The 27662-nt window shown below is 44.3% G+C and overlaps 1 protein-coding gene across 1 annotated transcript in view; it reads right to left on the bottom strand.

The window, feature by feature from the left end:
* The window catches only part of THSD7A (thrombospondin type 1 domain containing 7A), a 934571-nt gene that overhangs the window by 289300 nt on the left and 617609 nt on the right, over positions 1–27662 (bottom strand). The window lies entirely within an intron of this gene.

The following is a 27662-nucleotide window of genomic DNA, read 5'->3' as shown; positions in this document are numbered from 1 at the left end:
GAAGAGACCAAGAAAATAGCCAAAATACAGTGAAAATTTAGTTTTTTCCAAAAAAATGGGAAAAAAGGGCCGCCGAAGAAGGCTTGTGGTTTTTTCCCTGAAAATGCCATCAACAAAGGGTTTCTGGTGCTGAAATCACTATCTCCCCACCTTTCAGGAACGGGCAGACTTGAATCAGAAAACCACATTTTCCAACACAAATTTGGCATTTTACTGGGACATACCCCATTTTTACTATTTTTGGTGCTTTCAACCTCCTTCCAGTTAGTGACAGGAATGGGTGTGAAACCAATGCTGGATCCCGGAAAGATAAACATTTCTGAAAACTAGACAAAATTCTGAATTCAGCAAGGGGTCATTTGTGTAGATCCTACAAGGTTTTCCTACAGAAAATAACAGCTGAAATAAAAAAATATTGAAATTGAGCTGAAAACAACAGCCATTTTTCTTTATGTTTTACTCTGTAACTTTTTCCTGCGATGTCAGATTTCTGAAAGCAATATACCGTTTTGTCTGCTGGACTCTTCTGGTTGCGGGGATATAAAGGGCTTATAGGTTCATCAAGAACCCTAGGTACCCAGAGCCAATAAATGAGGTGCACCCTGCAGTTGGTTTTCATTCTATACTGGGTATACAGCAATTCATTTGCTGAAATATGAGGAGTGAAAAAGAGGTATCAAGAAAACCTTTGCATTTCCAAAATGGGATCAAGATAAGGTTTTGAGGAGCAGTGGTTATTTGCACATCTTTGAATTCCGAGGTGCCCATACTAGCATGTGAATTGCAGGGCATTTCTCAAATAGACGTCTTTTTTACACACTCTCTTATATTTGGAAGGAAAAAATGTAGAGAAAGATAAGGGGCAATAACACTTGTTTTGCTATTCTATGTTCCCCCAAGTCTCCCGAAAAAAATGATACCTCACTTGTGTGGGTAGGCCTAGCGCCCGCGACAGGAAATGCTCCAAAACACAACGTGGACACATCCCATTTTTTCACAAAATACAGAGCTGTTTTTTTGCAAAGTGCCTACCTGTGGATTATGGCCTCTAGCTCAGCCGGCACATAGGGAAACCTACCAAACCTGTACATTTTTGAAAACTAGAGACCTAGGGGAATCCAAGATGGGGTGACTCGCGGGGCTCTGACCAGGTTCTGTTACCCAGAATCCTTTGCAAACCTCAAAAAGTGGCTAAAAAAACAAGTTTTCCTCACATTTCGGTGACAGAAAGTTCTGGAATCTGAGAGGAGCCTCAAATTTCCTTCCACCCAGCGTCCCCCCAAGTCTCCCGATAAAAATGATACCTCACTTGTGTGGGTAGGCCTAGCGCCCGCGACAGGAAATGCCCCAAAACACAACGTGGACACATCACAGAAAACAGAGCTGTTTTTTGCAAAGTGCCTACCTGTAGATTTTGGCCTCTAGCTCAGCCGGCACCTAGGGAAACCTACCAAACCTGTACATTTTTGAAAACTAGAGACCTAGGGGAATCCAAGATGGGGTGACTCGCGGGGCTCTGACCAGGTTCTGTTACCCAGAATCCTTTGCAAACCTCAAAAAGTGGCTAAAAAAACAAGTTTTCCTCACATTTCGGTGACAGAAAGTTCTGGAATCGGAGAGGAGCCTCAAATTTCCTTCCACCCAGCGTTCCCCCAAGTCTCCCGATAAAAATGATACCTCACTTGTGTGGGTAGGCCTAGCGCCCGCGACAGGAAATGCCCCAAAACACAACGTGGACACATCACAGAAAACAGAGCTGTTTTTTGCAAAGTGCCTACCTGTAGATTTTGGCCTCTAGCTCAGCCGGCACCTAGGGAAACCTACCAAACCTGTACATTTTTGAAAACTAGAGACCTAGGGGAATCCAAGATGGGGTGACTCGCGGGGCTCTGACCAGGTTCTGTTACCCAGAATCCTTTGCAAACCTCAAAAAGTGGCTAAAAAAACAAGTTTTCCTCACATTTCGGTGACAGAAAGTTCTGGAATCGGAGAGGAGCCTCAAATTTCCTTCCACCCAGCGTCCCCCCAAGTCTCCCGATAAAAATGATACCTCACTTGTGTGGGTAGGCCTAGCGCCCGCGACAGGAAATGCCCCAAAACACAACGTGGACACATCACAGAAAACAGAGCTGTTTTTTGCAAAGTGCCTACCTGTAGATTTTGGCCTCTAGCTCAGCCAGCACCTAGGGAAACCTACCAAACCTGTACATTTCTGAAAACTAGAGACCTAGGGGAATCCAAGATGGGGTGACTCGCGGGGCTCGGACCAGGTTCTGTTACCCAGAATCCTTTGCAAACCTCAAAAAGTGGCTAAAAAAACAAGTTTTCCTCACATTTCGGTGACAGAAAGTTCTGGAATCTGAGAGGAGCCTCAAATTTCCTTCCACCCAGCGTCCCCCCAAGTCTCCCGATAAAAATGATACCTCACTTGTGTGGGTAGGCCTAGCGCCCGCGACAGGAAATGCCCCAAAACACAACGTGGACACATCACAGAAAACAGAGCTGTTTTTTGCAAAGTGCCTACCTGTAGATTTTGGCCTCTAGCTCAGCCGGCACCTAGGGAAACCTACCAAACCTGTGCATTTCTGAAAACTAGAGACCTAGGGGAATCCAAGGAGGGGTGACTTGCGGGGCTCGGACCAGGTTCTGTTACCCAGAATCCTTTGCAAACCTCAAAAAGTGGCTAAAAAAACAAGTTTTCCTCACATTTCGGTGACAGAAAGTTCTGGAATCTGAGAGGAGCCTCAAATTTCCTTCCACCCAGCGTCCCCCCAAGTCTCCCGATAAAAATGATACCTCACTTGTGTGGGTAGGCCTAGCGCCCGCGACAGGAAATGCCCCAAAACACAACGTGGACACATCACAGAAAACAGAGCTGTTTTTTGCAAAGTGCCTACCTGTAGATTTTGGCCTCTAGCTCAGCCGGCACCTAGGGAAACCTACCAAACCTGTGCATTTCTGAAAACTAGAGACCTAGGGGAATCCAAGGAGGGGTGACTTGCGGGGCTTGGACCAGGTTCTGTTACCCAGAATCCTTTGCAAACCTCAAAAAGTGGCTAAAAAAACAAGTTTTCCTCACATTTCGGTGACAGAAAGTTCTGGAATCTGAGAGGAGCCACAAATTTCCTTCCACCCAGCGTTCCCCCAAGCCTCCCGATAAAAATGATACCTCACTTGTGTGGTTAGGCCTGGTGCCTGCGACAGGAATAGATCACACAACGGTCAATGTTGGTCCTTACGTGAGGCAGCTGTTGACCCTGGGGTGATCCATTCCTGACACAGACACTAGGTGTAGGCACTCAAGTGGGGTAGTGTTTTTATCAGGACAGGTGAGGAGTCACTGGGTGGTAGGAATATTGTGGATCCCAGCATATTCCTGTAGTTTGTGTGACAGAAATGCGAAAAAAATTGAGTTTTTTTTCAACATTTCAGCTTTGCAGGGTATTCTGGGTAAGAAAACTTTGGGGAAGCCACACAAGTCACACCTCTGTGGACTCCCCCGAATGTCTAGTTTCCAGAAATGTTTGGGTTTAGTGTGTTTCTCTATATGGCCGCCGAATCCAGGACCAAAAACACAAGTGCCTGCCTTACAAAACCAGTTTGTTTTGCCATGGATAATTTTGATGTCTCCACAATATGATTTGGGTGGTGGAATTTGGGGCTGAACTAAATTGGGGAGCTCCCAAGAGAGCACTCTCTCTCTGCTTGCCGCCGCATTCACCTGCTCTCTGGGTTGACCTAACCCACTATTACCCAGTTGCACAAACAGCTTGCGAAGGGACAGCAGGACTGTCCTCATCACCTCCCTCATAATGTACTGGAAGAGGAGTTATCGAATGGGACTCCTCTGACTGAAAAATCACTCCCAGAGTCTGCGCCATTGTCCTATCCCTCAGATGCTGTCTCAGTATCTGATGTCTCAGTCTCTGATCCTATGTCAGAGCGGTCCTCTATAACCCGAGTGTAGGCAGCAGTCATCCATCAAGATGCCATCTCTGCTATTGGCTAAACTGTTGCTCTAAAACACTAGCCTACGTAGACAGTCACAAAATCGATGGTGTGTGAGATACGTGCAACAGTAGAGGCCACCTTACCTGCGCTTCTTCCCTCAATCAGCACGTACTTTCAAGACACTCAAAAAACACCTTGTCACATACCATTCGTCACAGTCTTTAGCACCTCCTGCGCCCAGTCCAACAATCATTATTGGTGCTCCCACTCCCTCCTCCTCGGATTCTCTCATTACCACCCAGCAAAAGTGCCCTTCATCTCTCCATAGACTTTGCTAATGTACTCAGCTATTTACATAAAATACAGATTTGCTCTTTGCAGTAGGCATATAAACCTTCTGCGCTTCTTTATGGCACTAAAACTGCCACTAGACAAGTCGGACCCTTTTCCCCCCAGGGAAACCACACACATATTGACAAAAGTGATATATATATGACAGCCAATCACCTGAAACTCAACTCAAGCAAAACCGAAATAATCCTCTTTGGCCCACACAAAAACACCTGGGACCCCTCATGGTGGCCCACCACGCTAGGCCCTGCACCCACCCCCGCCAACCACGCACGCAACCTCAGCATCATCCTAGACTCCTCCCTCTCGATGACCCAACAAATCAACGCTCTCACCTCCTCATGCTTCAACACACTCCGTATACTGAAAAACATTCAAATGGATCCCCACAGAGACCAGAAAAACTGTCACTCACGCACACATCAGCAGCAGGCTTGATTACGGAAACGCCCTCTACGCCGGCACCACTCTAAAACTCAAGCATCTAGAACTCAGCAGCACGACTCATCCTCGACCTCCGCCGACACGAACACATCTCTCCACACCTCAAATCCCTCCACTGGCTCCCCATTGACAAAAGGATCACCTTCAAGATCCTCATCCTCGCACACAAATCACTCCACAACACAGGCCCTGCCTACCTCAACGAGAGTCACCTTCCACACCCCCACACGAAACGTCCGCTCAGCTGACCTCTCTCTCGCCTCTGTCCCCCGCATCAAACACACCACCACCGGGGGCAGATCCTTCTCCTACCTTGCATCCAAAACCTGGAACGCCCTCACAACCCACCTTCGCAAGACCCAAAACCTACTTCTTTTCAGGAAGGGCCTCAAAACCTGGCTTTTCGAACAGTGAACCTCCCAGCCCCTTTCCCTCCCCCCGCCCCCCCCCCCAAGCGCCTTGAGACCCTCACAGGTGAGTAGCACACTTTATAAATCTCTTTGGTATATATAGATCTACCTCTATATATATATATATATATCTATGTACATAGATATATCTATAGATATATCCATGTACATAGATATATCTATCTACATAGATATATAAATATAGATCTATATATAGATCTATTTTTTTTAGTTGTTGTATGGTTTCCTTGGGGGCCAAAATGGCCCCCAGGGAAACCCTACAACATCTAAAAAAAAAAATGCCCCCACAGGGGGTCACCCTGCCCACGGGCGACCCCCTGTCATTTATTTTATTTTTTTTATTATTTTTTTTAAAAAAAAACAACAATCCCCTGGGGGGGGGCGCGATCGCGCCCCTCCCCCCAGGGGGCACCTACCTTTTTTTTATTTATTAATTATACCCCCCCAAAGTGAAATCCCTGGCGTCTAGTGGTGTTTCCTGGCCCCCGATCGCAGCTGTGCTGCGATCGGGGGCCAGGAAACACTTTGAGAAGGCCTCGTAAGAAAGGGGAGACTCTCCCCCTTGATGGGGAAAACACCTTTGCAACACCTTTGCAACGTCAGCGCGCCGCACAAAGGGGCGGGTGGGGGGGCGGGGGGAGACACGGAAGCTTCCGTGTCTCCCGGGGGGGGGTTTAAAAAAAAATAAAAATCCTCGGGTGCGACGCACCCGAGGATTTATTGATACCCTTCCTGGTGTCGGCCACTGGTCGTGACCCGCACCAGGGAGCCAGTGGCCGACGCCCGCACCTAACAGGTTAATATATTTTGTACATCATTCAAAACAAACTAAAAATAGATATTTCATAAGACTATTAACCATCACTACTGCCCTCACATGCTATTTGCCTGAGAATCAGGAAAGGAAGTCTGGCCTCCCAGGATTTGATAATAACTCTTCCACAACATTGTTTTGGTACTTAGCATAATAGGCTACTTTGCTGGATTTAATATATGACATGTATAGGTGCCACAGTCCATCCACTACTAATATTGCAGTTTGACATTTTTATAAAAGCAGCCAAACTGGCTAGGCCTCCTTTACCATATACATGTGTTCGAATATCTATAGTAATCTGTGTCCCTAAGAAAATCCAAATAGCTGTCCCCCTCTATCACATGTGCACCATTTGAGAGGTAACCTGACAAGCCTTGGATATCAGACTGTCCACTGATCAAAATTTCCAGCACCATTTTGTGCTTACGAAAATGTTGACAAAGGGTAACTTTTTCCATTCTGTGCTTTTGGTAAGTGCCTGCCTGCTACTATTAAAATAATGCTACTTTGACAAGTAGATTGTAGCTAACACGTAGATTACAGTTGAATGTAGTCATATGGATAAGGAAAAGCAATGCAGTACTTGTTTTACTCATAATTAAAATACTAAAATATGTCAGCCATCTGTTTATTTCTGACATCATAAAATCAGTGATCTCACTTTGTAATACCAAAGCGGTAACAGGTGAGTGCACCTCTTATAAAGTAGCATGAGTAGTAGTAAACAACTCAAAACGTTCTGTTTTTTTGTACTGCATGAGATGGTAGCTAAATAAGCGAGACCACACATGTCATGCTTCAATGTGGTATAGACCTTTCTAACTCGAAGAAATGCTTCTGTGCAGTTCAATTTTGGCTCCATTTCAGGTAACTTGCACACTCATGGTGCCCTGCCCCTGTTATATTGGTTTAGTATTGCTGCAGATTTGCTGAATTTTGGAGGTGCAAACTTGCGTACGTGTGATTTGTGCCCCTCTTACTTTATGAAAAAGCTGTATTTGACAAACGATACACTTTTATATGTGCAACTCTTTAGAAAAGTCATCATTCAGCATACAACTAATGATGTCTAGGCTGGCCACCAAATACATACACGAATTAGTTATTGAAAAATATACTTTTCAGCACCAATTTTTGAGAGTTCATTGTCAGAAATACACATAATAGTTAGGATGTCGCACTCATACAGGTTGTATAATTAAAAAGTAATATTTGGATAAAAACAATCACTTTGGAAAAAGTGTCAGGGGCATAAAATATGGAGACACAAATTATGTGTCACATCTAAAACAGAGCAAAAAGAGGGACAAAAAATATCCTTTTTCAATTTAGAGTAAGCAAGATTTGCTACATGGTAATACGTGTAATTAGCCACCAAATGCCAAAATAATCCTTATTACCCCACATGCCCCCCTTGCTCTTGTCCCATTCATTGCATAGTGAGATATATCTATCTCAAAGACAGACAGAAAAAAGACCAAAAATAATACTAGTAACCCTGCCCTCCCGCCCCCCTCCCACCAGGAGTACTTAAAGTGAACTTACTCAGCATTCCGTCTGTTCTTTTTAGGGTCGAACGCAAAGCACTCCATCCCTGGTGGAAACTCTCTGTGGGCTTTTACCATGCCCATACCAAGCCCATCAGTTTGGTTGGTTTGTGGTCTTGCCTTTTAAAAGTAGCTTTATTTAATTAGTGAAAGGTATGCATACGTCATGCCTTTTCCGATGTTTAGCCTGCCTTGAGCACACCGGCCGACTACTGAAAACATACGAGGCTCCATGTTTTCCGCATGGTTTCTGCACTATTTTTTCTCTTTATTTCATAGGCAGAATGATCTCACTGGGCAGTAGTAGAGTGCTTTGCATTACATCAACCCCGTTAAATGGATATTTGCACTTTTGACGGTTACATATATAATTGCACTTTTGCCGGTTACATGGGTAAGATGCCAATATGTTTCACTGAGTGGGAAAATTCTGTTTCCCTTTGTGTTTGCTTTGCACTCATGGCGGCCATCGGCTTGCTTATGTGAAACTGTTTTACTTTTCAGTTTATGTGGCAAGAAAAGTCCGGTTAGAAGTTTATAATGCTAATAGCTTTAACTCAAGTAAACGCGAGACCCATTGCTTGTTTCTGTCTGCCGACAGGATAATAAAGATGACGAATAAGGGGTTGCTCCTGCGTGACTCTGGTACTCCGTTGGTTGTGGTTTTCCCCGGCAGCCAGGATTTGCGTCTCCCTGCCTGCGGAGCTTGTGGGGGATGCGCGGGAGCGGGTGGCCAGGCAATATGTTTTTGGACCTCACTACAAGTTGGCGTTGGTGCACTAGAGTCCTGGTATCCCTGTGCGCATGCACATCAGGTGAACATCCTGGGGAGGTTCCTAGGCTGGTGTTCACCCTCTCCTCATTGGTTCTGGGCTTCATGACCTTTGCTGTGAGGTGCTGTGTGTTGCCTCCATACTCTGGGCCTTGTTGAGCCTGCCATTGCTGGTTCTGGCAAGTACGGCAATAGTGGAGATTTGTGGTGATGGGGAACGTTGTTTCTGCTGGAGGAATTGAAGCCCATTGGTTTCCAGTTTCTATTGTGTATGTGCATCTTCAGGAATGTGCATGCGATCTCAGGTTTTTCATCCCTGCCGGCTTTGTCTGGTCAAGCTGGGGGGCCTATGGCCAGTAGTCAGAATCCATCCCAAAGACCCTGGGCATCTTCAACCTTGCAGATTTCAGTGATGCCTCCATGTTCTGAAGCTCATTTAAGGAGCCTCTTCATTTTGTGATTACCACATAGTGATGGGTTACAGTACTGTGGAAAGTGGCATTTTCCTTTGCTCTTCTCTAGCCGTCATTCCAGGGCAGGGGCCCAGGGAGGAATGTAACAGAAAGGGGCCTAGCTTATCCTTTTTGGCGCAGTATGGGTCAGGGGCCAAGCCAATCTGACTGTTCCACCTTTTTCTCCAAGGGGCTTGGGTTTCGCATTGGTCATGCCTGCAACTATGCCATATGTCCTAATTCTGACAGGAGACTCATGTTTGCCTGTATTTCACTCTGATTCAATGGGAGTCAATGGAGGACTATATGGTATTGTTAGAAATGGGGTCTTTGGTTGACAGTCAAGTTACCCCCTGTTCAAGCAAGGACCCTCACTCTAGTCAGGGTAAAAGAGAATCACCCTCAGCTAACCCCTGCTTACCACCTTGGTAGCTTGGCACGAGCAGTAGGCTTAACTTCAGAGTTTTAGGTGTAAATTATTTGTAACAACACACACAGTAACCTAATGAAAACACAACAAAATGACACAATACTCTGGGCCTTGTTCAGCCTGCCATTGCTGGTTCTGGCAAGTACTGCCTAGTGGAGATTTGTGGTGATGGGGAACGTTGTTTCTGCTGGAGGAATTGAAGCCCATTGGTTTCCAGTTTCTATTGTGTATGTGCATCTTCCAGAGTGTGCATGTGATCTCAGGTTTTTCATCCCTGTCGGCTTTGTCTGGTCAAGCTGGGGGGCCTATGGCCAGTAGTCAGAATCCATTCCAAAGACCCTGGGCATCTTCAACCTGGTGGATTACAGTGATGCCTCCATGTTCTGAAGCTCATTTAAGGAGCCTCTTCATTTTGTGATTACCACATAGTGGTGGGTTACAGTACTGTGGAAAGTGGCATTTTCCTTTGCTCTTCTCTAGCCGTCAATCCAGGGCAGGAGACCAGGGAGGAATGTAACAGAAAGGGGCCTAAGTTATCCTTTTTGGCGCAGTATGGGTCAGGGGCCAAGCCAAACTGACTGTTCCACCTTTTGCTCCAAGGGGCTTGGGTTTCACATTGGTCATGCCTGCATCCATGCTCTATGTCCTAATTCTGACAAAAGACTCATGTTTGCCTGTATTTGACTCTGATTCAATGGGATTCAATGGAGTCAATGGAGGACTATATGGTATTGTTAGAAATGGGGTCTTTGGTTGACAGCCAGGTTACCCCCTGTTCAAGCAAGGACCCTCACTCTAGTCAGGATAAAACAGAATCACCCTCAGCTAACCCCTGCTTACCCCCTTGGTAGCTTGGCATGAGCAGTAGGCTTAACTTCAGAGTGCTAGGTGTAAAATATCTGTACAAACACACACAGTAACTTCAAGAAAACACTACAAAATGACACAACACACGTTTAGAAAAATAGAGAATATTTATCTAAATAAAACAAGACCAAAACTACAAAAATCCAACATACACAAGTCAAGTTATGAATTTTTAAAGATTAAACTCCAAAAATAGCGCTTAGAAACAAAAATGCTTCGATGAGATGTTAACACGGCGTCGTGACGGAGTCGTTCCCAACAAGCCGACACCAGCGGCTCCGGACACGGAGTTGTGTAGACCCCCAAGTACAGTACCTTTGGTGAAGAGTGAAAACAAGCCGATGTGCGAAGTCGGGGATCGCGGCGTCTGTGCGAAACGTTGAATCCGTGCACTTCGAGCGGCGTTGGTCACGACGTGGTGCAGCGGCTTCCACGGAGTCGCGGGCTTCAGCGGGGCTGCTGCGGCGTCAGGCCTGCGAAGAGCGTCGTGTTCCAGCGAAGGTCACGGCATCGGGTGCAGGCGGCATCACTGGATTCAGCAGCGGCGTCAGTCCGGAGTCGTCCGAAGTCGATTTCCTTGGATTTCCACCAGTTTTCCTTTCAAGGGCCCAGGGACTGGATAGGGCACCATTTGTCAGAGCAGGAGTCTCTCCAGAGACTCCAGGTGCTGGCAGAGAGAAGTCTTTGCTGTCCCTGAGACTTCAAACAACAGGAGGCAAGCTCTAACTCAAGCCCTTGGAGATTTCTTCACAAGATGGAAGGCACACAAAGTCCAGTCTTTGCCCTCTTACTCTGGCAGAAGCAGCACTGCAGGAAAGCTCCACAAAGCACAGTCACAGGCAGGGCAGCACTTCTTCCTCAGCTATCAGCTCTTCTCCAGGCAGAGGTTCCTCTTGGTTGCAGAAGTGTTTCTAAAGTCTGTAGATTTGGGTGCCCTTCTTATACCCATTTTAGTCTTTGAAGTCACCTTTCTTCAAAGGGGACTCACACCTACTTGTGAAATCCTGCCTTGCCCAGGCAAGGCCTCAGACACACACCAGGGGGTTGGAGTCTGCATTGTCAAAGGCAGGCACAGTCCTTTCAGATGAGAGTGACCACTCCACCCCTCCCTCCTAGCAGAGATGGCTAATTAGGAAATGCAGGTTACACCCCAGCTCCCTTTGTGTCACTGTCTGGTGTGAGGTGAAAAACAACCCAACTGTCAAACTGACCCAGACAGGGAATCCACAAACACGGCAGAGTCACAGAATGGTTTAAGCAAGAAAATGCTCACATTCTAAAAGTGGCATTTTCAAACACACAATCTCAAAATCAACTTTACTAAAATATGTATTTTTAAATTGTGAGTTCAGGGACCCCAAACTCCAGCTGTCCATCTACTCTCTAGGGGAATCTACACTTTAATCATATTTAAAGGTAGCCCCCATATTATCCTATGAGAGAGACAGGCCTTGCAACAGTGAAAAACGAAATTGGCAGTATTTCACTGTCAGGACATATAACCCACATTACTATATGCCCTACCTTATCCATACACTGCACCCTGCCCTTGGGGCTACCTAGGGCCTACCTTAGGGGTGCCTTACATGTAAGAAAAGGGAAGGTTTAGGCCTGGCAAGTGGGTACACTTGCCAAGTCGAATTTATAGTGTAAAAGTACACACACAGACACTGCACTGGCAGGTCTGAGACATGATTACAGGGTTACTTATGTGGGTGACACAACCAGTGCTGCAGGCCCACTAGTAACATTTGATTTACATGCCCTGGGCACCTCTAGTGCACTTTACTAGGGACTTAACAGTAAAGCAAATATGCCAATCATGGAGAACCGATTACGTACACATTTTAAACAGGAGCACTTGCACTTTAGCACTGGTTAGCAGTGGTAAAGTGCCCAGAGTAATAAAAACTGCAAAATCAGAGTCCAGCACACATCAACAACCTCGGGAACAGAGGCAAAAAGTTAAGGGAGACCACGCCAAGGATGAAAAGTCTAACAGGAGTTTTTTTTTGTTTTGATGGCTCGTGTCTGCTTTTTTGGTGCCAGTTGAGACTCTTTACTTTTATTGGTCCCTGCAGTGCTTCTTTGGTTCCTTTGTGCTGCGGCCTGGGTCTTCTTCAGCTTCCGTCTGGGATCTGCTGAGATCAGCTCTGGGTATGGCTGCTTTTTTGGGCTGAGTTACGAGCACACATTCTAGGTTTCACATTCCTTTGACCCTATTTTTGAAGTATAGATTTAAATGTACAGCTTCTAACCCAATGTTGACACTTCCCAAACAAAATTGGAATCAAATAGACAGCAACACATTTAAATGCTGAACAAAAACAAAATTCTACCGCCATGCCACATTGCCAATTCAAACTAATTGAAAGCTGCTATGAAAGTCAATTGTTCAATTAAAATGTACCCTTCCTTGTTGGCTGTGATTGCCTTTAGTGACAGTGGGTTTAATCAGGCGATTGATTTCTGCTTTTAAACCCCAGCCAAGGTCACATTAAACTAACAGGACATTAAGAGAAGCCTGTTACTTGGGAGTTAGATGAAGACCAACAATATTGATTTTTACCCAGCAGCAGTAATCCATTTGATTAAAGTGAGAGCAATACAAGCCTGCTGCTTCCATGTTCATGGACATGTATATTAATACGTTTCGGAGAACTTAAAATAATATTAAGAGAGCTCATTTAACTCGCTTCTAGAATGACAAAAACAGGAGAAGACGGATCTGTGTGATTGGAATAAATCTAGAATCAAATGATTTTACGAGAAAAGCAGACACACTTGCTATATACTACCAGGGTGCTTCACCTTCTAAAGTTATGATCTCATGGTGTCAAAAAGTTAAGATTATAAGGGGCATATTTACAAGTCCCTTGTGCCACCTTGCATGCATTGTGCCACCTTGTAAACCCTTGTGCAACATTATTCTTGCATCAGGCATAAGGTATGCAAGGGGGGCATTCCCATGCAGGGAGGCCCAAAACAATGGCACAGTGAAATTTACAATATTTCACTCCGTCATATTTTCCATTATTTTTAACACATGTTCAGAGAAGGCTTTAAATGACGCACCCATGTGGACCTATGGGTCTTCCTGTGCTTTGCTGCACTAGCGCCAACATTTTTTACACTAGTGCAGCAGTGCCACAATAGCGTGAAGGTTTTTGACGATATTGTGCCAACGACTGCCATGGTGTACCGTATTTTAAATATGGCACAACCATAATGTCATTAGGTGGCGGCATTGGGACTCAAGAAAAGTGGCACAGGTCTTTAAGGAAATTTGATTCCTGACATGAGGGCACCAATGGATGTTCTCCCTACATATTTTGTGCAGAGATTTTGGGCCCAAAATCATTTTCATCTCTACTAGGGTGCAGATTTATGACTCTGGGGATTAAATATCTAATTTTCCAAGGCATATTCCCAACATTGTGGCAGGTTTCCAGGCATACTGTGGAAATCCTTGAAAATTCCAAATGTGTGTGTGTGTGTGCGTGTGTTCGTGTGTGTTTATGTGAGAGAGCAAGAGAAAGAAAAATCTCTAGAATAGATTTTCTAGTGAGAGGATATTCTTCCAGTACAAATAAATGGGGTTAGACGTTGTTTTTAACATTCCACACATTAGTTTCGTGAAATGTAAGGACAAAGAAAAGTATTTCACCTGCTTTACGCCTCACTTTTTCAACACAAAGTAATTCCTGACAAGCTTTGTAGTACATGTATTGTTTCAAAAACCAAGGATGATAGCTCTGGAACACTGAAGTACCACGCATGCCATGACCCTCTAATTGAATGCAGTGGAAAGCACAGCATACTGCCGTTTGAGCTATAAAAAGGGTATTTTTCCAGAGAAAAAAGTTTTGTGATGAAAGCATTTCATCTATCAACACTTTGCATAGATCTTTGTCACTTTATATGACGCTTCAGTAGCACAATGTGTTGATAAGTCTGCTTCTTTCTGTTACACTGGTGCCTGGGACCCTTCAAGCAAGTCAGGCATCAAGGATTGTGATGTATTTTACTTCCAAAATGCAAAAGGTCAGGGCCTTAGGGCGGTGCAATCAGTGCAGCTGCACCTGGGGCTGACTTTGTTGGGGGGCTCTGGGTTTTAAAAAAAACTATGGGTTTAAAAAGATGTGAACTTGGTGAACTTTCTTGTGCATCCAGCAGTTTTCAGGCAACAATAAAAATGCCAAGATAAATCTGGTGATTAATGTCCCTACTGGTGATAGATTGGCATTTTGTTTAGTGACAGTTTTGTCTCACCATAAAGCATGGCAAGTGGTTACTGTGTCTGCTGCTAACAACGTGTACTATGAAGATCACCGAACTGAGGCCCTCATTACGAGTTTCGTGGAATTTGGCCAAGACTGCTGTGCAGGAACCCACCGCCAGTGGTGGCAGTAGAGACATCCAAATTATGAGTCACTAAGTGGAAACCACCATAATTCAGCCCAATATTTTACACCGCCAGGCCAACCGAGGGCAGGAGAGAGGTGGTCCCACCACCAGCACCGCCACGATGTCACGACTCTGCCCGCCATATTACAAGCCACTTTTGTGCACTGTTGTCCCTGCACAGTGGTGACCCATTGGCGGCTCGCACTGCTGTGCAACATCCAATGAGAAACGTTGCTACCAATGGAGGACTGAGGCCCACAACAACAATCGGTGGCGGTGACAGTCAGCTATGTGGTGGTAGTCACCGCCGACATCTGCCCCCTCCCAGACGACCTCCGCAACGTGGGCTGCTGTGTGGCCCAGACAGGTAGGTGGGACGACCACAAGGGGAGATGGGTGTTTGACAAACATGCATGTGTATGGTGTGTGCATGTATGTGTGTGTGTCTGTATGGGTGTGTGGAGGTGTGGTGGTGCATGTGGGTGCAACAGGAATAAGTATTCCTGTTGCCGGGTGCGTTACCGCCAGGGTTTCCGTGGTGGGACAACTGCCATGAAAACCCTGGTGGTTTGCACCCTTGTAATACGGCCGGTGGTGGGAGGCATGCTGCCGGCCCAGAGGAGGCCATGGCTGCAGCAGTCCACCTGCACTGGTAGGACTGGCAGCGGTGTGGCTCTTTCACGGACCGCTGTGGTCGTAATGAGGGCCTGAGGGAGAGAACCGTGAGTAGCGCTATAAAAAAGCAAGCATTTGCAATGCAATGGGTCTTGTGTTTGCTTGAGTTAGAGCCGTTAGCGTTGTAAAATCCAAAGTGGACTTTTCTAGTCACATAAATTGCAAATGAAAAGTAAAACAATTGACATAAGTGAGCTGATTCAAAGTGCCAGGGCTGCCATGAGCATGAGCGAGAAGGAGAGACACAAGTGGAAAAATAAGTTTGCTCGCAGTCAAACATATCGGCAAACGTGCAATCATCCATGTAACAAGGCCGATGGGCAAGGCGGTAACAAAACTGCTCCTAGGAGGGACAAACATAAAGCATTTACCAATGATAACAAAGGATTTTTAAAAGGCAAGCCCATGAATGAGTGATAGTGATGGGGGTGCAGTGGGCATGGTCAAAAGCCCAGAGATAGATTACAACAAGCCAGAGTGCTTGCGTGCTCGACCTAATGACCTGTATGTCAGAGAGGGGCTATGGAGAGATGGGGTTCACTTTTGGAGAGTGGTAGCGAGGGAATTTGTGGCAAAGGAGATCAGTGAGTGGCGCCAAAAGAGACAATTGCTCCAGGCACCACTAGTGCTAAAGTCGGCCCTAAAAACAGTTTGTTACAAAGTAAATCCAAGGATCCGGAAGTCGTATGGTAAGTCTTTATTAATACAGCATCCACAACTGTGCCTGCTGCTTCTTGCTTCTTCCTTCACTCCCAACCGTCTTCCCACAGAATCCCCTGAACATCTCCATTCTATTCTCTGACATCATTGATCCTCCCCTTAGAAACATAAAAATAACTTAATTTCGTTATATATATAATAACACTACAACACAGTGATAAAAGGAATACAAAGAAAGAACAGAAGATCAATGCAATGCAACACATAACAGGGAAAACAAAAATGATGTCTCATTGTCAAAAACGCATCTTTAGCTAAGGCAACTAAAATGAAAATAGAATAACCATAAATGATCAGCACATGATCAATATGCAATTACACACACACAATGTTACTGACATAGCTTCCTTAATGTGTAAAATCTTCTATGTATTTGGGAGTTGTTTTATTCCTTACACTCCTTCTAATCTTCTCTCCAGGATCAGGATCAGATCCACCAACATTTTCCTCCCTGTACCTTCCCTCAGTCATTGGTCTGTCATTCACACATTTGGCTAAGCGCGACATACTCCACACATCACCCCCTTCCAGAACAACAACATTCTTCCTCACTTGCACAATTTTCTTCGGTCCCATAAACTTAAACGCCCCTTTCTTTGACCAGAAAGGTTTCTTAACGTACACCATGTCACCTACATGCCACCATCTTTGATGAGCACCATGTTTTACATCAAATGCTTCCTTATATTTTGCTTGATTCGCAACAACTCTGTGTCGTATAGCATCATTACCATTTGGTTAATCCTTAACCTCCTTATCAGCCAACAACCACAAGGGATTAAGTTTAGAACCCACCATTCTACCTCTCAATATTCTAAAAGGAGACATACCCAAAACAGCATTAGGAGCATTTCTGTGGGCCCATAATTTCTCCCTGAGGACATTTTTTAAAGGTATACAATTGTCCATGGCAGTCTGTGCACTAGCTACCACCAACTGGTTCATCTTTTAAACCAACCCATTGGCTTGGGGGAAATATAAGGCAGTGCGAAAGTGAGAGATAGCTAGATTGTTGAGAAAATTCTTCATTTCCAAAGAAGTAAATTGTACACCATTATCAGTGACTATCACCTTTGGAATACCCTCACATGCAAAAACATCAGTTAGGAACTCTATAACAACTTTAGTGGTGATGGCACTCACACAACTTGCAGTGACCCATTTGGACATATAATCAACTAACACAATTGCAAATCTCTCATTATGAGGTAAAGCTTCAAACGGTCCCACAATATCTAAACCAAGTTTGCACCATGGTTCATCAGGAACACGGATCGGGGATAAAGGAGCAGTTCTTACACTTTTGGATTTATCACTCCTTGCACAATACATACAATTGTTTACAACTGCCTCAACATGTCTATCAAGGCCTGGCCACCAATAGCATTCTCTAACACTAGCCTTGGTTAAATTCCTGCCTAAATGTCCCTCATGAGCTAAATTGATCAGCCTCTCATACAACCCAACTGGAGGAACCAACCTATCACATCTGTACAGATCATTTCCAACAATACTCAATTCATCTTTGACATTCCAAAATGCTTTAACATCATCTGGACAATTGCATAAATCAGGCCAACCCCTCACAACATATTCTGAAACCAGCATGCGAACTGTGTCTCGTTCACATTCTAACTCCCAACTTTCCTTATCAATAGCTGGTTCTTTAATCCACAAAACTGGAATTTGATCATCCGTAGTGTGGTCCGCCAAAGGTAATCTAGAAAGGAAATCTGCCGGAATGTTATCTTTCCCTGGTAGGTACTCCACATGGAAATTATATTCCATTAGACCTTCAACCCAACGCTTGATGCGTGGAGTTGTGTTTTCAATATTACGGCACAAAAATATCTGCACTAAAGGTCTGTGATCACTTCTAATTACAAACGGCAACCCCCAAAGGTAGTACTTGAAATGGTTAACAGCCCAATTGCATCCCAAAGCTTCACGCTCTATTACTGAATAGCGGACTTCTGCCTCTCTAAGAGAACGAGAGGCAAAGGCCACTACTTTCTCTTCACCATCAACTAATTGTGAAAGAACCGCACCTAAACCTTCAGGCTAGCATCCGTGGACAACAAAGTTTTCCTCCTAGTATCAAAATGGCCCAGTGTAGGCATTTCACCAATTCTGGATTTAACAATGTTAAAAGCCTCTTCACACTCTGAGGACCACACAAAATCCACACCTTTCTTTAGCATGGCTCTTAAAGGTTGCACTACACTCGCAAAATTTCTAATAAACTTTGAGTAATATTCTGCTAGACCAAGAAAAGAGCGCACTAGATCTCTGTCCGAAGGAGTGGGCATTGATATGATAGATTTGGCCAATGACACTTTAGGTTTAATACCATCACCAGAAATAGTGTGTCCTAAATAAGAAACTGTTCCAACCTTGAACTTTTCTTTCTTTAAGGTCAATCCTTTTTCTTTTAATCTCCTCAGAACTGCTCTGAGAGCAATATTATGCTCCTCTTCATTTTCACTATAAATTAACATATCATCTTGAAAGAATAGGACAGAACTCAAACCCTTAAGCACTTCTTTCATTATTCTTTGGAAACACGCAGCTGCTGACGCTAAACCAAATGGCATTCTAATAAATCTAAAAGCTCCCAAAGGCGTAACAAAAGAAGTTAAGTGTCTTGAGTCCTCATGAAGTAAAATTTTATGATAGGCCGCAGATAAATCTAACACACTAAATACCTTGGCTTGTGAGAGCATGGTTAAGGTTTCATTGATATTTGGCAAAGGTTGGCGATCTACCCATATGCACTGGTTTAGACCTCTCAAATCCACACACATTCTAATTTTAGAACCATTGTCCTTGGGAACTAGAACAATGGGAGCCAACCATTCCGAAGCTTCAATCTCTTCTATAACTCCCAAACTCTGTAATCTATTAAGCTCACCCTGCAATGGAGATAACATCAAATGAGGTACTTTCCTTACTTTATGTACTACAGGTTTAGCAGAAGATTTCAAAATGATTTTATGCTTGAAATCTGCCAATAGTCCTAATCTGTCACTGAACACCTCAGGAAATTCATTCACAATTGAAGCATCACCTCCTATATGAGATATGGAAAGAACTTGTTCGGGGGAATTTGGGTTGAGAATAATGCCCAGATCTTTTTGATGTCTCCACCCCAACAAGTTATCTCCTCGTTTGGCCACATAAATTTTCCCTACAGTTTCACGCCCCTTGAATTTAATTGTCATCAATGAATAGCCAAATAAATCAATTCGCTGTCCACCATAGCCTATGGGGTTAATATCAGGAGGGAAAAGTTCAATGTGATCATTACCAAAAATTGTCTCCCAGTTTTTATCACCTATTAAGGTAAAAGAAGAGCCCGAATCTGCAAGGACAGGAACGATTTTACCATCAATCTCTATATCACATTTTGGCATGACTAACTTGGTATCACTACTTATAGAGAAATTCTGAATATCAGGACACTTCACATTTAAAATCAACTGTTTACTCGATATTGTTTCATCTATCATATTTATCTTCAGATTTTTGCACACTTTTGCTAAATGTCCTTTCTTCCCACAATTCCTGCAGTTGACATTCCTAGCAAAACATCTTGGATTATTTGCCAAATGTCCAGAACTCCCACATTTGTAACATTTAAGCTTGGACTCTTTGAGCATCTTGCTGCCCCCTCTCAGATAACTTGCCGCTGATTTCTTCTCCTGTAACCCTTCTTGAGTGGAAAATCTAGCTACTGCCGGATTAGCAGAGGGGTCAGTAAAACAGTTCGCAGTGGTGTTTTTCATTTCTTTAACCCAGGAAGCGGCATGCTCCAAACTCTCCACAATAGCAACAGCTTCTTCTAGAGAGGGATTTTTTGCTAATAGCTTTTCTTGCACACTTGGATTATTGGTACATCTTACCAGTTGATCTCTGATAAGAGAATCGTTAAACCAGAAAATTCACAGGTCTGTGCAAGTGTTTTAAGAGAGGCAATATAATTTCCCACTCTTTCATCTCTAGCTTGTGTTCTCATAAAGAATTTATGTCTTTCCATGACTACATTTATTTGAGTATCAAAATGTTTCTTCAACATCATGACTGACATATCATACACATCCCTAGGAACACCCTAGGAACACCATCTGCAGTACCAATCGTAATAGGATCAAGACTGTCATAGATAGTCCTCCCTTCAATACCTAAATTATGCAGAAGAATTCCTGGTTTCCTTGCTGGCGAAAATTTTTCTCCGCCAATGCCAATCAGATAAGATTCAAAAAGATTCATCCATTTTTTCCACGGTAGAATAGGTTCCCCACGTTCAGATAAAAATTGTGGTGGTTGAGACAAACTGAGAGTAGCCATATGAGACATAGGGGGTCATTCCAACAGGCTGGCGGTGCTCCGCAGGGCATTCTGACCGCGGCGGTATGGCTGCGGTCAGAACAGGAAAACCGGCGGTGTCCCGCCGGTTTTCCGCCGCCATGGGGGATTCCGACCCCCTCACCGCCATCCTGTTCCTGGCGGTTCCGACCGCCAGGAACAGGATGGCGGTGAGGGGTGTCGTGGGGCCCCTGGGGGCCCCTGCAGTGCCCATGCCAATGGCATGGGCACTGCAGGGGCCCCCGTAAGAGGGCCCCACTTTGAATTTCAGTGTCTGCTTAGCAGACTCTGAAATTCGCGACGGGTGCTACTGCACCCGTCGCACCCTTCCCACTCCGCCGGCTCCATTCGGAGCCGGCTTCCTCGTGGGAAGGGGTTTCCCGCTGGGCTGGCGGGCGGCCTTCTGGCGGTCGCCCGCCAGCCCAGCGGGAAAGCCAGAATGGCCTCCGCGGTCTTTCGACCACGGAGCGGCCATATGGCGGTTCCCGCCAGGAGGGCGGCGACCGCCGCCCGCCGGCCTCAGAATGAGGCCCATGGTGTAGGAAATATGCTCTGAAATGTTAAAAATCCTCAAAATACTTAAATCAAGAACAGTATATTATACATATGTTGTCTAACTCTCCATTTCAATAAAATATAACATTTCCAAGAACAACCTATGAGTACATGTGTTCTTTGTGCCAGGAAAAAATAATAATGAGTTAGCAGACTAGACACCATAAAACTGTAACCACGCGAGATCCGCCGTTCGTGTCAATCTCGTAATGTATCAAGGTTGAAGACAACTGTTGGGAAGACTCGCGCCGTGTTCTATTGGTCCTGAAGATGGTCTCCTCAGAACAAAGTCTTATGGAATGCTGCTACAACCACACGCGCACATCCGCACGAGCGTTTTGAAATGCGCACGTTCGCACGGGGCTTGAAAATGCGCGCGTGGCTTGAAAATGCACTCGTGTAAGGTATCACGTTAGTTCTTCTTTTCCCTTTTCTTCTCTCCCTTAAAATAGCGCACAAACTTCAAACACGCGCTTAAACTACTGCTGCCAGAACGGCTCGAGACATTCCCAAAAGAAAAGATGTGCAGCCAAATACCTTCTCTCACCGGGAGCTCAGCCACAGTTCAGCAATTTCAATGAACACAGCGTGACTCGACACGCAGCACTCAGCACTTCAGATTATGGAGTAATATTTGAATATCAGCTCCTACATTACAACGGTGGAGTACTTCCACGTCATCACAGCGCTCCTTCTCGCTACAGCGCTAATAAAAAGTCCAGCCGTCAGTATATCACACGCCAGGTTCGGTGGATGCTGTAGACTCTTGTCGCCACTGTTACGAAGTAAATCCAAGGATCCGGAAGTCGTATGGTAAGTCTTTATTAATACAGCATCCACAACAGTGCCTGCTGCTTCTTGCTTCTTCCTTCACTCCCAACCGTCTTCCCACAGAATCCCCTGAACATCTCCATTCTCTTCTCTGACATCATTGATCCAATGATGTCAGAGACCTCCCAAGATCACAACACAGTTCTTTTGAAAACTTAGCAGCTTGATGTGCTGTTTAAAAATATGAAATGCTTGCATTTCATTTGTAAAATGAAGGAAGCTTTCTTGGTCTTATCGAAACCAGGCAAACGGGGTGGCCTTAAGAACAACAAAGCAAGCGGGGAAGGGGCGAGGCTGCATGGCCTGTTCTCTCCCTAATAGGTCTACCATCGCATTTTCTACTGCTTCCTGCAAAGCACATCAAAGCTGTTTAGGTAGAGCAGTGGCATAGTATAAAGTAAATAGTATTACGAAATATCTGATGGTGAGAGAAGCCCCTCTTTACTCCGAAGGCATGAGCAGCTCTGTTATATAATTGGATTTTTAAAAACGTAATGCCTATGGAGTACACAATACAATGTGAATGTTTTGGTCGAGAGATTATGTATACATTTCTAGCAATGGTAACATCATTTTAATCTCAGTGATGAAAATCTCAGAGATGTCCACTTAATTTTTTTGCTCCCTGGTCTAGAAAATGAAACGCAGTTTTTGCTGCGTATTCTCCAAACATCCGGGCCAAGAAGTAAATACAGCAGAAAGTGCTGCGGATACCATTCAGTTCAGACATTACAACCTCCTTCATGCTCATAAAAAAAGGTGGAAATGCTATTAACATTGATTTTGGAAATACATTTGAGGATTGCACTCCCAAATCGAGAAAGATAAGAGCAAGACTCGTCGCTTGCTAGATAAAACATGTCAGCTTAAGGCCTGCCCTGAAAGTAAGTGAACCCCCTGCGGTCCTGTTAGACAGACCTCTTGCTCCTGAATTACTCAGTCTTTTTTTACCTTCTCTGGGTTTACAGTCACCCTTAAGTGTGGGTCAGACTGTAAGAGGTTAATCATTTATTGCATCAGTTTTTAAATCAGAATAGTAAGGGACAGATTTCACTAACTGCAGCGAAGCAACCAAATATGCGCACTGCATTGCAGGGCTACATCTCCTAAAACTGGCCTGCTACTCCAGCCTTTTCTTTCACTCTCAATAATTAAAGTGTGACGTCAATTCACCAAAATGCCTGGGGTAGCGCAAGTGACATCACACGTCCTTTGACCTCCACTTTGACACACATTCTTATACACTCACACAAATTCACCCTTACATACACTCTCTCACACAAACACACACTCACGGGCAAGCACGCGCACACAACATACATTTAAAGTAGTTTTTACTTACTTCAGCTCCCTGGGAAAAGAATATTCCAGCTAATTGTACTTATTAGTGTGTCAAAAAACAGAGTGGCGCCCCAACTGAGGTCCATAAGGTCGAGCTGCAATTGTTCTCCTGGCTTTGAATTTGCACACACTGAGGCCAGGGGTCGCAAAGGCAGTGACAAGAGTAGCAGATGACAATTCAGGGGTCGCAGGACCACTAAATGAGGTCCATGGCCATGCGTGACCCAAAGTTCCGCACCATGGTGCAGAGGAGTGTGAATGTACAACATGTGATTGGTCTTGGAAACATACACTTCCAGGATAAGTTCCTATGCCTAGACACTTTTTCGAAGCATCCCAAAGATTTGGTTGGATGTTGTGCACTTCAGCACACAAGGAATGTGTGGATTGTTTTGAAAAAATAAACACAATCCTCTTGTTAACACCTGCTTCCAGGAGGCATTTTTTGAAATGAAAAGTCCAGCCTGGCCTCTTTAGTAGGTTCTATTTTACATCAAAATGTATGGGTGTTTGCAATGATCCAACCACGCAGCAAAGCAACACAAAGCACTTTTCGCGCTGTGAACGTGGCACGTTTCCAGCACAAAATACTTTTAGTACTGGAAAGAAAATACTGATATGTGATGTTGCGTCACTTGCAGAAGAGGCAAAGCCTTAGTAAATTTGGGTCAAATAACTCAGACATATATTCTACATGGCAGCATTACACTCGTTCCATAAAATCAAGTTGTCTACATAATATTTTCAATTTCTGAACCTTATTACTTTTTACAAATATGCTTGTGCTTGTTCCTTTTTCATTTGAAGTTGTCAATCCACCACCATGTTTAAATGCCCAAATCGGCGGCCATCCAGACTATTCATTAAGCACCTTGCTATATAATCATTAGGTCCACATTTTGGTTTATGCATCATTCGCTGTTAACACTGTTACAGTCAACTAAGAGTTCAAAGTTTTGATGCTGTAAAGTGAGTCTTTCTTCTATCTTTACATTCTTGCAAAGTAGCTACAAAGCTTTAAAACAAAGGACCAAACCCTTAAGACTGAAAGTTCTAGCAATAGACCTACTTACCTCAATAGGAAAATACCATCTTCCAGACCCTTGGGTACTTAAGGTAAGGTGGTGCCAATGGTTTGAAAAAGAGGTGCGTCAGGTAACATTGTGTGGATACCATGACACGTGTTTGACCTCCAAAGTTGGAAGCGTTGCCTCCCTGTGCCTTTGGTCTTTCTGGGGCCAACACACTATATGCAAGTTTGTGCTGCCAGGCCCTGTGGATCGCAATTTCAGTCGGAGGTGTTTGTTTCACCCGTGGTATGCTCTTTGATGTGACCACAGACTTTCATTTTTGTTTGTTCACCTTTGTTTAACAATGCACGTTCAGGCATGACTTTACCTGATATCGGGTTCCTCGGTCCAAGTTACTCCTGCTCAGTTTATATTTATGTTTGACTTGAAAATAAAAGGCGTCACAACTGCCATTTCAGGCCTGAATGTCTTCAACCAAAACCACATCTAGAACAGGTTGAAAGACTGTTTTGATAGGTCGACACACCTAGCGTACTATGATATATTCTAACATGGCGTGGCATAACTTAGAAAATACGTAACAACACATAAACATGCTCTCCATCTCAGATCGCTGCATGGTTGTTAGCACAGAGACGCATGACTTACCTCTAACCCTGGCCCGGACTCATCTGCTGACCATGACCCATGTACGGTCCATTACTCCATAATGCTTCACATCATTTGCAATGCAAGTCCTGGTCAGCTAACCTGAACACACAGATTGCTCTTGGGGTCATGCAACAAGCATCTGTTGTTTTCACCTGATGAATGATCTCTGCACCATGTCTTAGATTCTCCTGAGCACTTTGGTGGACAGGAGTGCTGAAAACAAAGTATCCCTCCGCATGGGTTCCTATGTTTTTAGTTGGTAGTCAACCAGACTGATACTTTGTAAAACGTCATCTATGGCCGTAGACATTTTGGAAGGAAAAATTGAGTCTCCCTAGTAACCATCACTACCCCAGATATTCCAGGAGGGAAAAACCTTTAAATACATAGCATTTGCTGACAAGTCCACCGGGAAATGGAATGATCAGGTCACCCTCTGGATCCCTCCTGGGATTTTCACAACTTAACGGTTGGCAGTAAACTCTAGAAAGGTGTAGAGGCTGCTCCATTGAGCTTGAGAGTTTCCGCATAGCAAACTAGCAGCCTACAGGTCTGGAAACTCTCACCATACAGTTTTTGGCCTGCCTGTTGGCCTAGAAATAATTTCCTGTATTGCCTGTCTTACCTGATTGTACAGTTATCTTGTGAACTGTCCTCACTATCTTCTAATGTAACAAATCATAAGTATCTATTTATTGTAAATGTTGCTATGTAAAGCAATATTTGTGGAGATAAAAAAGACTTACTTTTGAGGACCAAATCAATGTAGTTAAAATGCGTCCATTACTTTCCAATAATGGCATTATTCCTAGTTCTACTCCCTCGCCTTCCTTCTAGTTAAGAAGGAAGGTGAAGATGAGGCGGGGAGGTAATGATATATTTCAGCATTTGGGACCATGCAAGAGAGGGGGTTTGTGATATAGAAGATGAGACAGTAAATTCAGTCTACAACTATATACATTTAAATCTGTTTAAGAATTAGCAGCCTCATCTACAATTTGATGCTTTTAAATGAACTATAAAAGTTGCAGACTGACCTTTCTGAGTGACATCATCAATTGACAGACTTGTTTATATGGCAGGAGGCAGCCTGCTATTTTTTCAGTATATCTCCAAAGCTTACTATTGGTGGGGCAGTGGTTGTTTTTTTGTCAGCGTAGCTTTTGTTCATGTTTAATACTTCTTAAACTAAGAGAAGGGTTCAACCATTGTTCACCTAGTGAAAAGAATGTACTTGTACTTATACTTTGAGAAATTACTGCAAAGTGAAGGAACCTAATTTGTTTGCGAGTGTGTCCATAGAGGTGAGATATTTTTGTCACCGAGCAGGATTAAAGAAAATTGAGCCATTAACTAAATAAATGTACAATTGTACAGTTGTGATACGCACAAATAGGAAAAAAAACGAAGCATGCACAAAATGACGTGCATGTGAACATTCAAGGACTTCCACATGCACAAGTAAAAAATACAATGTGTTAATTTGTGGAAAAAAGCGTATGGCCTTGGTTTGGCTTCATGGCGTCCCATCCCATCTTTACTGCGAGAACAAGTGGAAATCTCAGCCTATTCTGCCTTTTCATTGTTAGCCTAAGTGAATTGTGTATAACAGATATTGACCATTTCCAACTAATTAGCGGAGAGACGAATATTCTGGGAAATGTCCTAAACAAAGCATAGCAAAAAACGTGGACGTTGCCTATGCAAGCATAACAACGCTTACCGTAACAATGCATGCCTTTGTCTGTGCCTTAACCACGCATGTGCTAAGCTACGCATATGCGTGGTTAAGGCAGAGGAAAAAGGCAGAGAGCAGTCTAGCAGATCAGGAGAATACTCAGTGAGGTAAGTGGGGCAGGGTTGGGGTGCAGTTTTTAAGGGTGGGGGTGGATTAAGGGCTTGGAGTGGGTGGGGGTGGACTATTTTTGTTTTTAGGGGCGGGGTGGGGGAGTTTGAGGAGGTTTAGTTTTTGGGGCTTAGGGTGGATGGGGGACTGGGTAGTTTATTTTTTAGGGGCAGGGTGGGGGTTTGTGGTATTTTGTTAGGGTTTAGGATGGGGGGCAGGGTAGTTTATTTTTCAGGGATGGGGAAGGCTTAAGGCAGGATCAGAAGAGAGGTAAGTGGGGTGGATTTAGTGCTTAGGGTGGGTGGGGGGTTGGGGTAGTTTACTTATTAGGGGTGGGGGAAGGTTTTAGGGCTCAGGTCGGGTGGGGGTGTTGGGGTAGTTTAGTTTTTAGGAGCAGGGGTGGGGAGTTGGGGTAGTTTTTTTTTAGGACTCAGGGTGGGTGGGGTTTCACGATAGTTTAGTTATTAGGGGTGGGGGAAGGTTTTAGGCCTCAGCAGGTGGGGGGTGTCTGGGTAATTTACTTATTAGGGCTGATGGTAGGTCTAGGTCCTCAGGGCGGGTGGGAAGTTTGGAGTACTTTTTTAGGTTAAGACGGGGTAGGTTATGACAGAGCCACGCTTGCCGTTTCCACATATGCCTTTACCAAGAATGCTTTTGTAAAGGCATGTATGGTAAAGGCATACGTGTAAGAGACCCGGTCGTAGTTCCGACTGCATTGTTAAGGCATGCATTGTTCTGGTATGTATCGTTCTGTCATACAACCAAATATTCCCAATGGTGACTCCGATCAACATAACTACAGCTCTTTTTAAGCATTTTAAGCATTTGTTATATTTGTCATAGAAAATGGACGCCTTCCTGAGAACGCGCTGAGTAATGCCCATTTTAGAGAATATAGCCCACAGAAGAACAGGCTATTCTTACCAGTGAGACGAAGGGTGGCTATTAACAAGCAGGCTGAAGGCAGGTGGCTAGCCGCAGGCATTTGTTGAGAGACCAGCAGACATGCAATTGGGTCATTTTTTATGTTCGTGGACAAAACATGCTTGCTCGTGGTTTGCACAGTACCCTGGCGTAATCTTGTTTTTTTATAGCATTTGCATTTTTAAATGGGTTCATTTAGCTAACCCGTGAAAAAGTGCCACTTACTAATCAGCCTGTGGGGCAGACTCAGCAGC

The sequence above is a fragment of the Pleurodeles waltl genome, chromosome 10 (assembly GCF_031143425.1).
Source record: "Pleurodeles waltl isolate 20211129_DDA chromosome 10, aPleWal1.hap1.20221129, whole genome shotgun sequence".
NCBI classification, from domain to species: Eukaryota; Metazoa; Chordata; class Amphibia; order Caudata; family Salamandridae; genus Pleurodeles; species Pleurodeles waltl.
The sequence above is the reverse complement of the archived record's forward strand: the minus strand, read 5'-3'. Positions and strand labels throughout refer to the sequence as shown.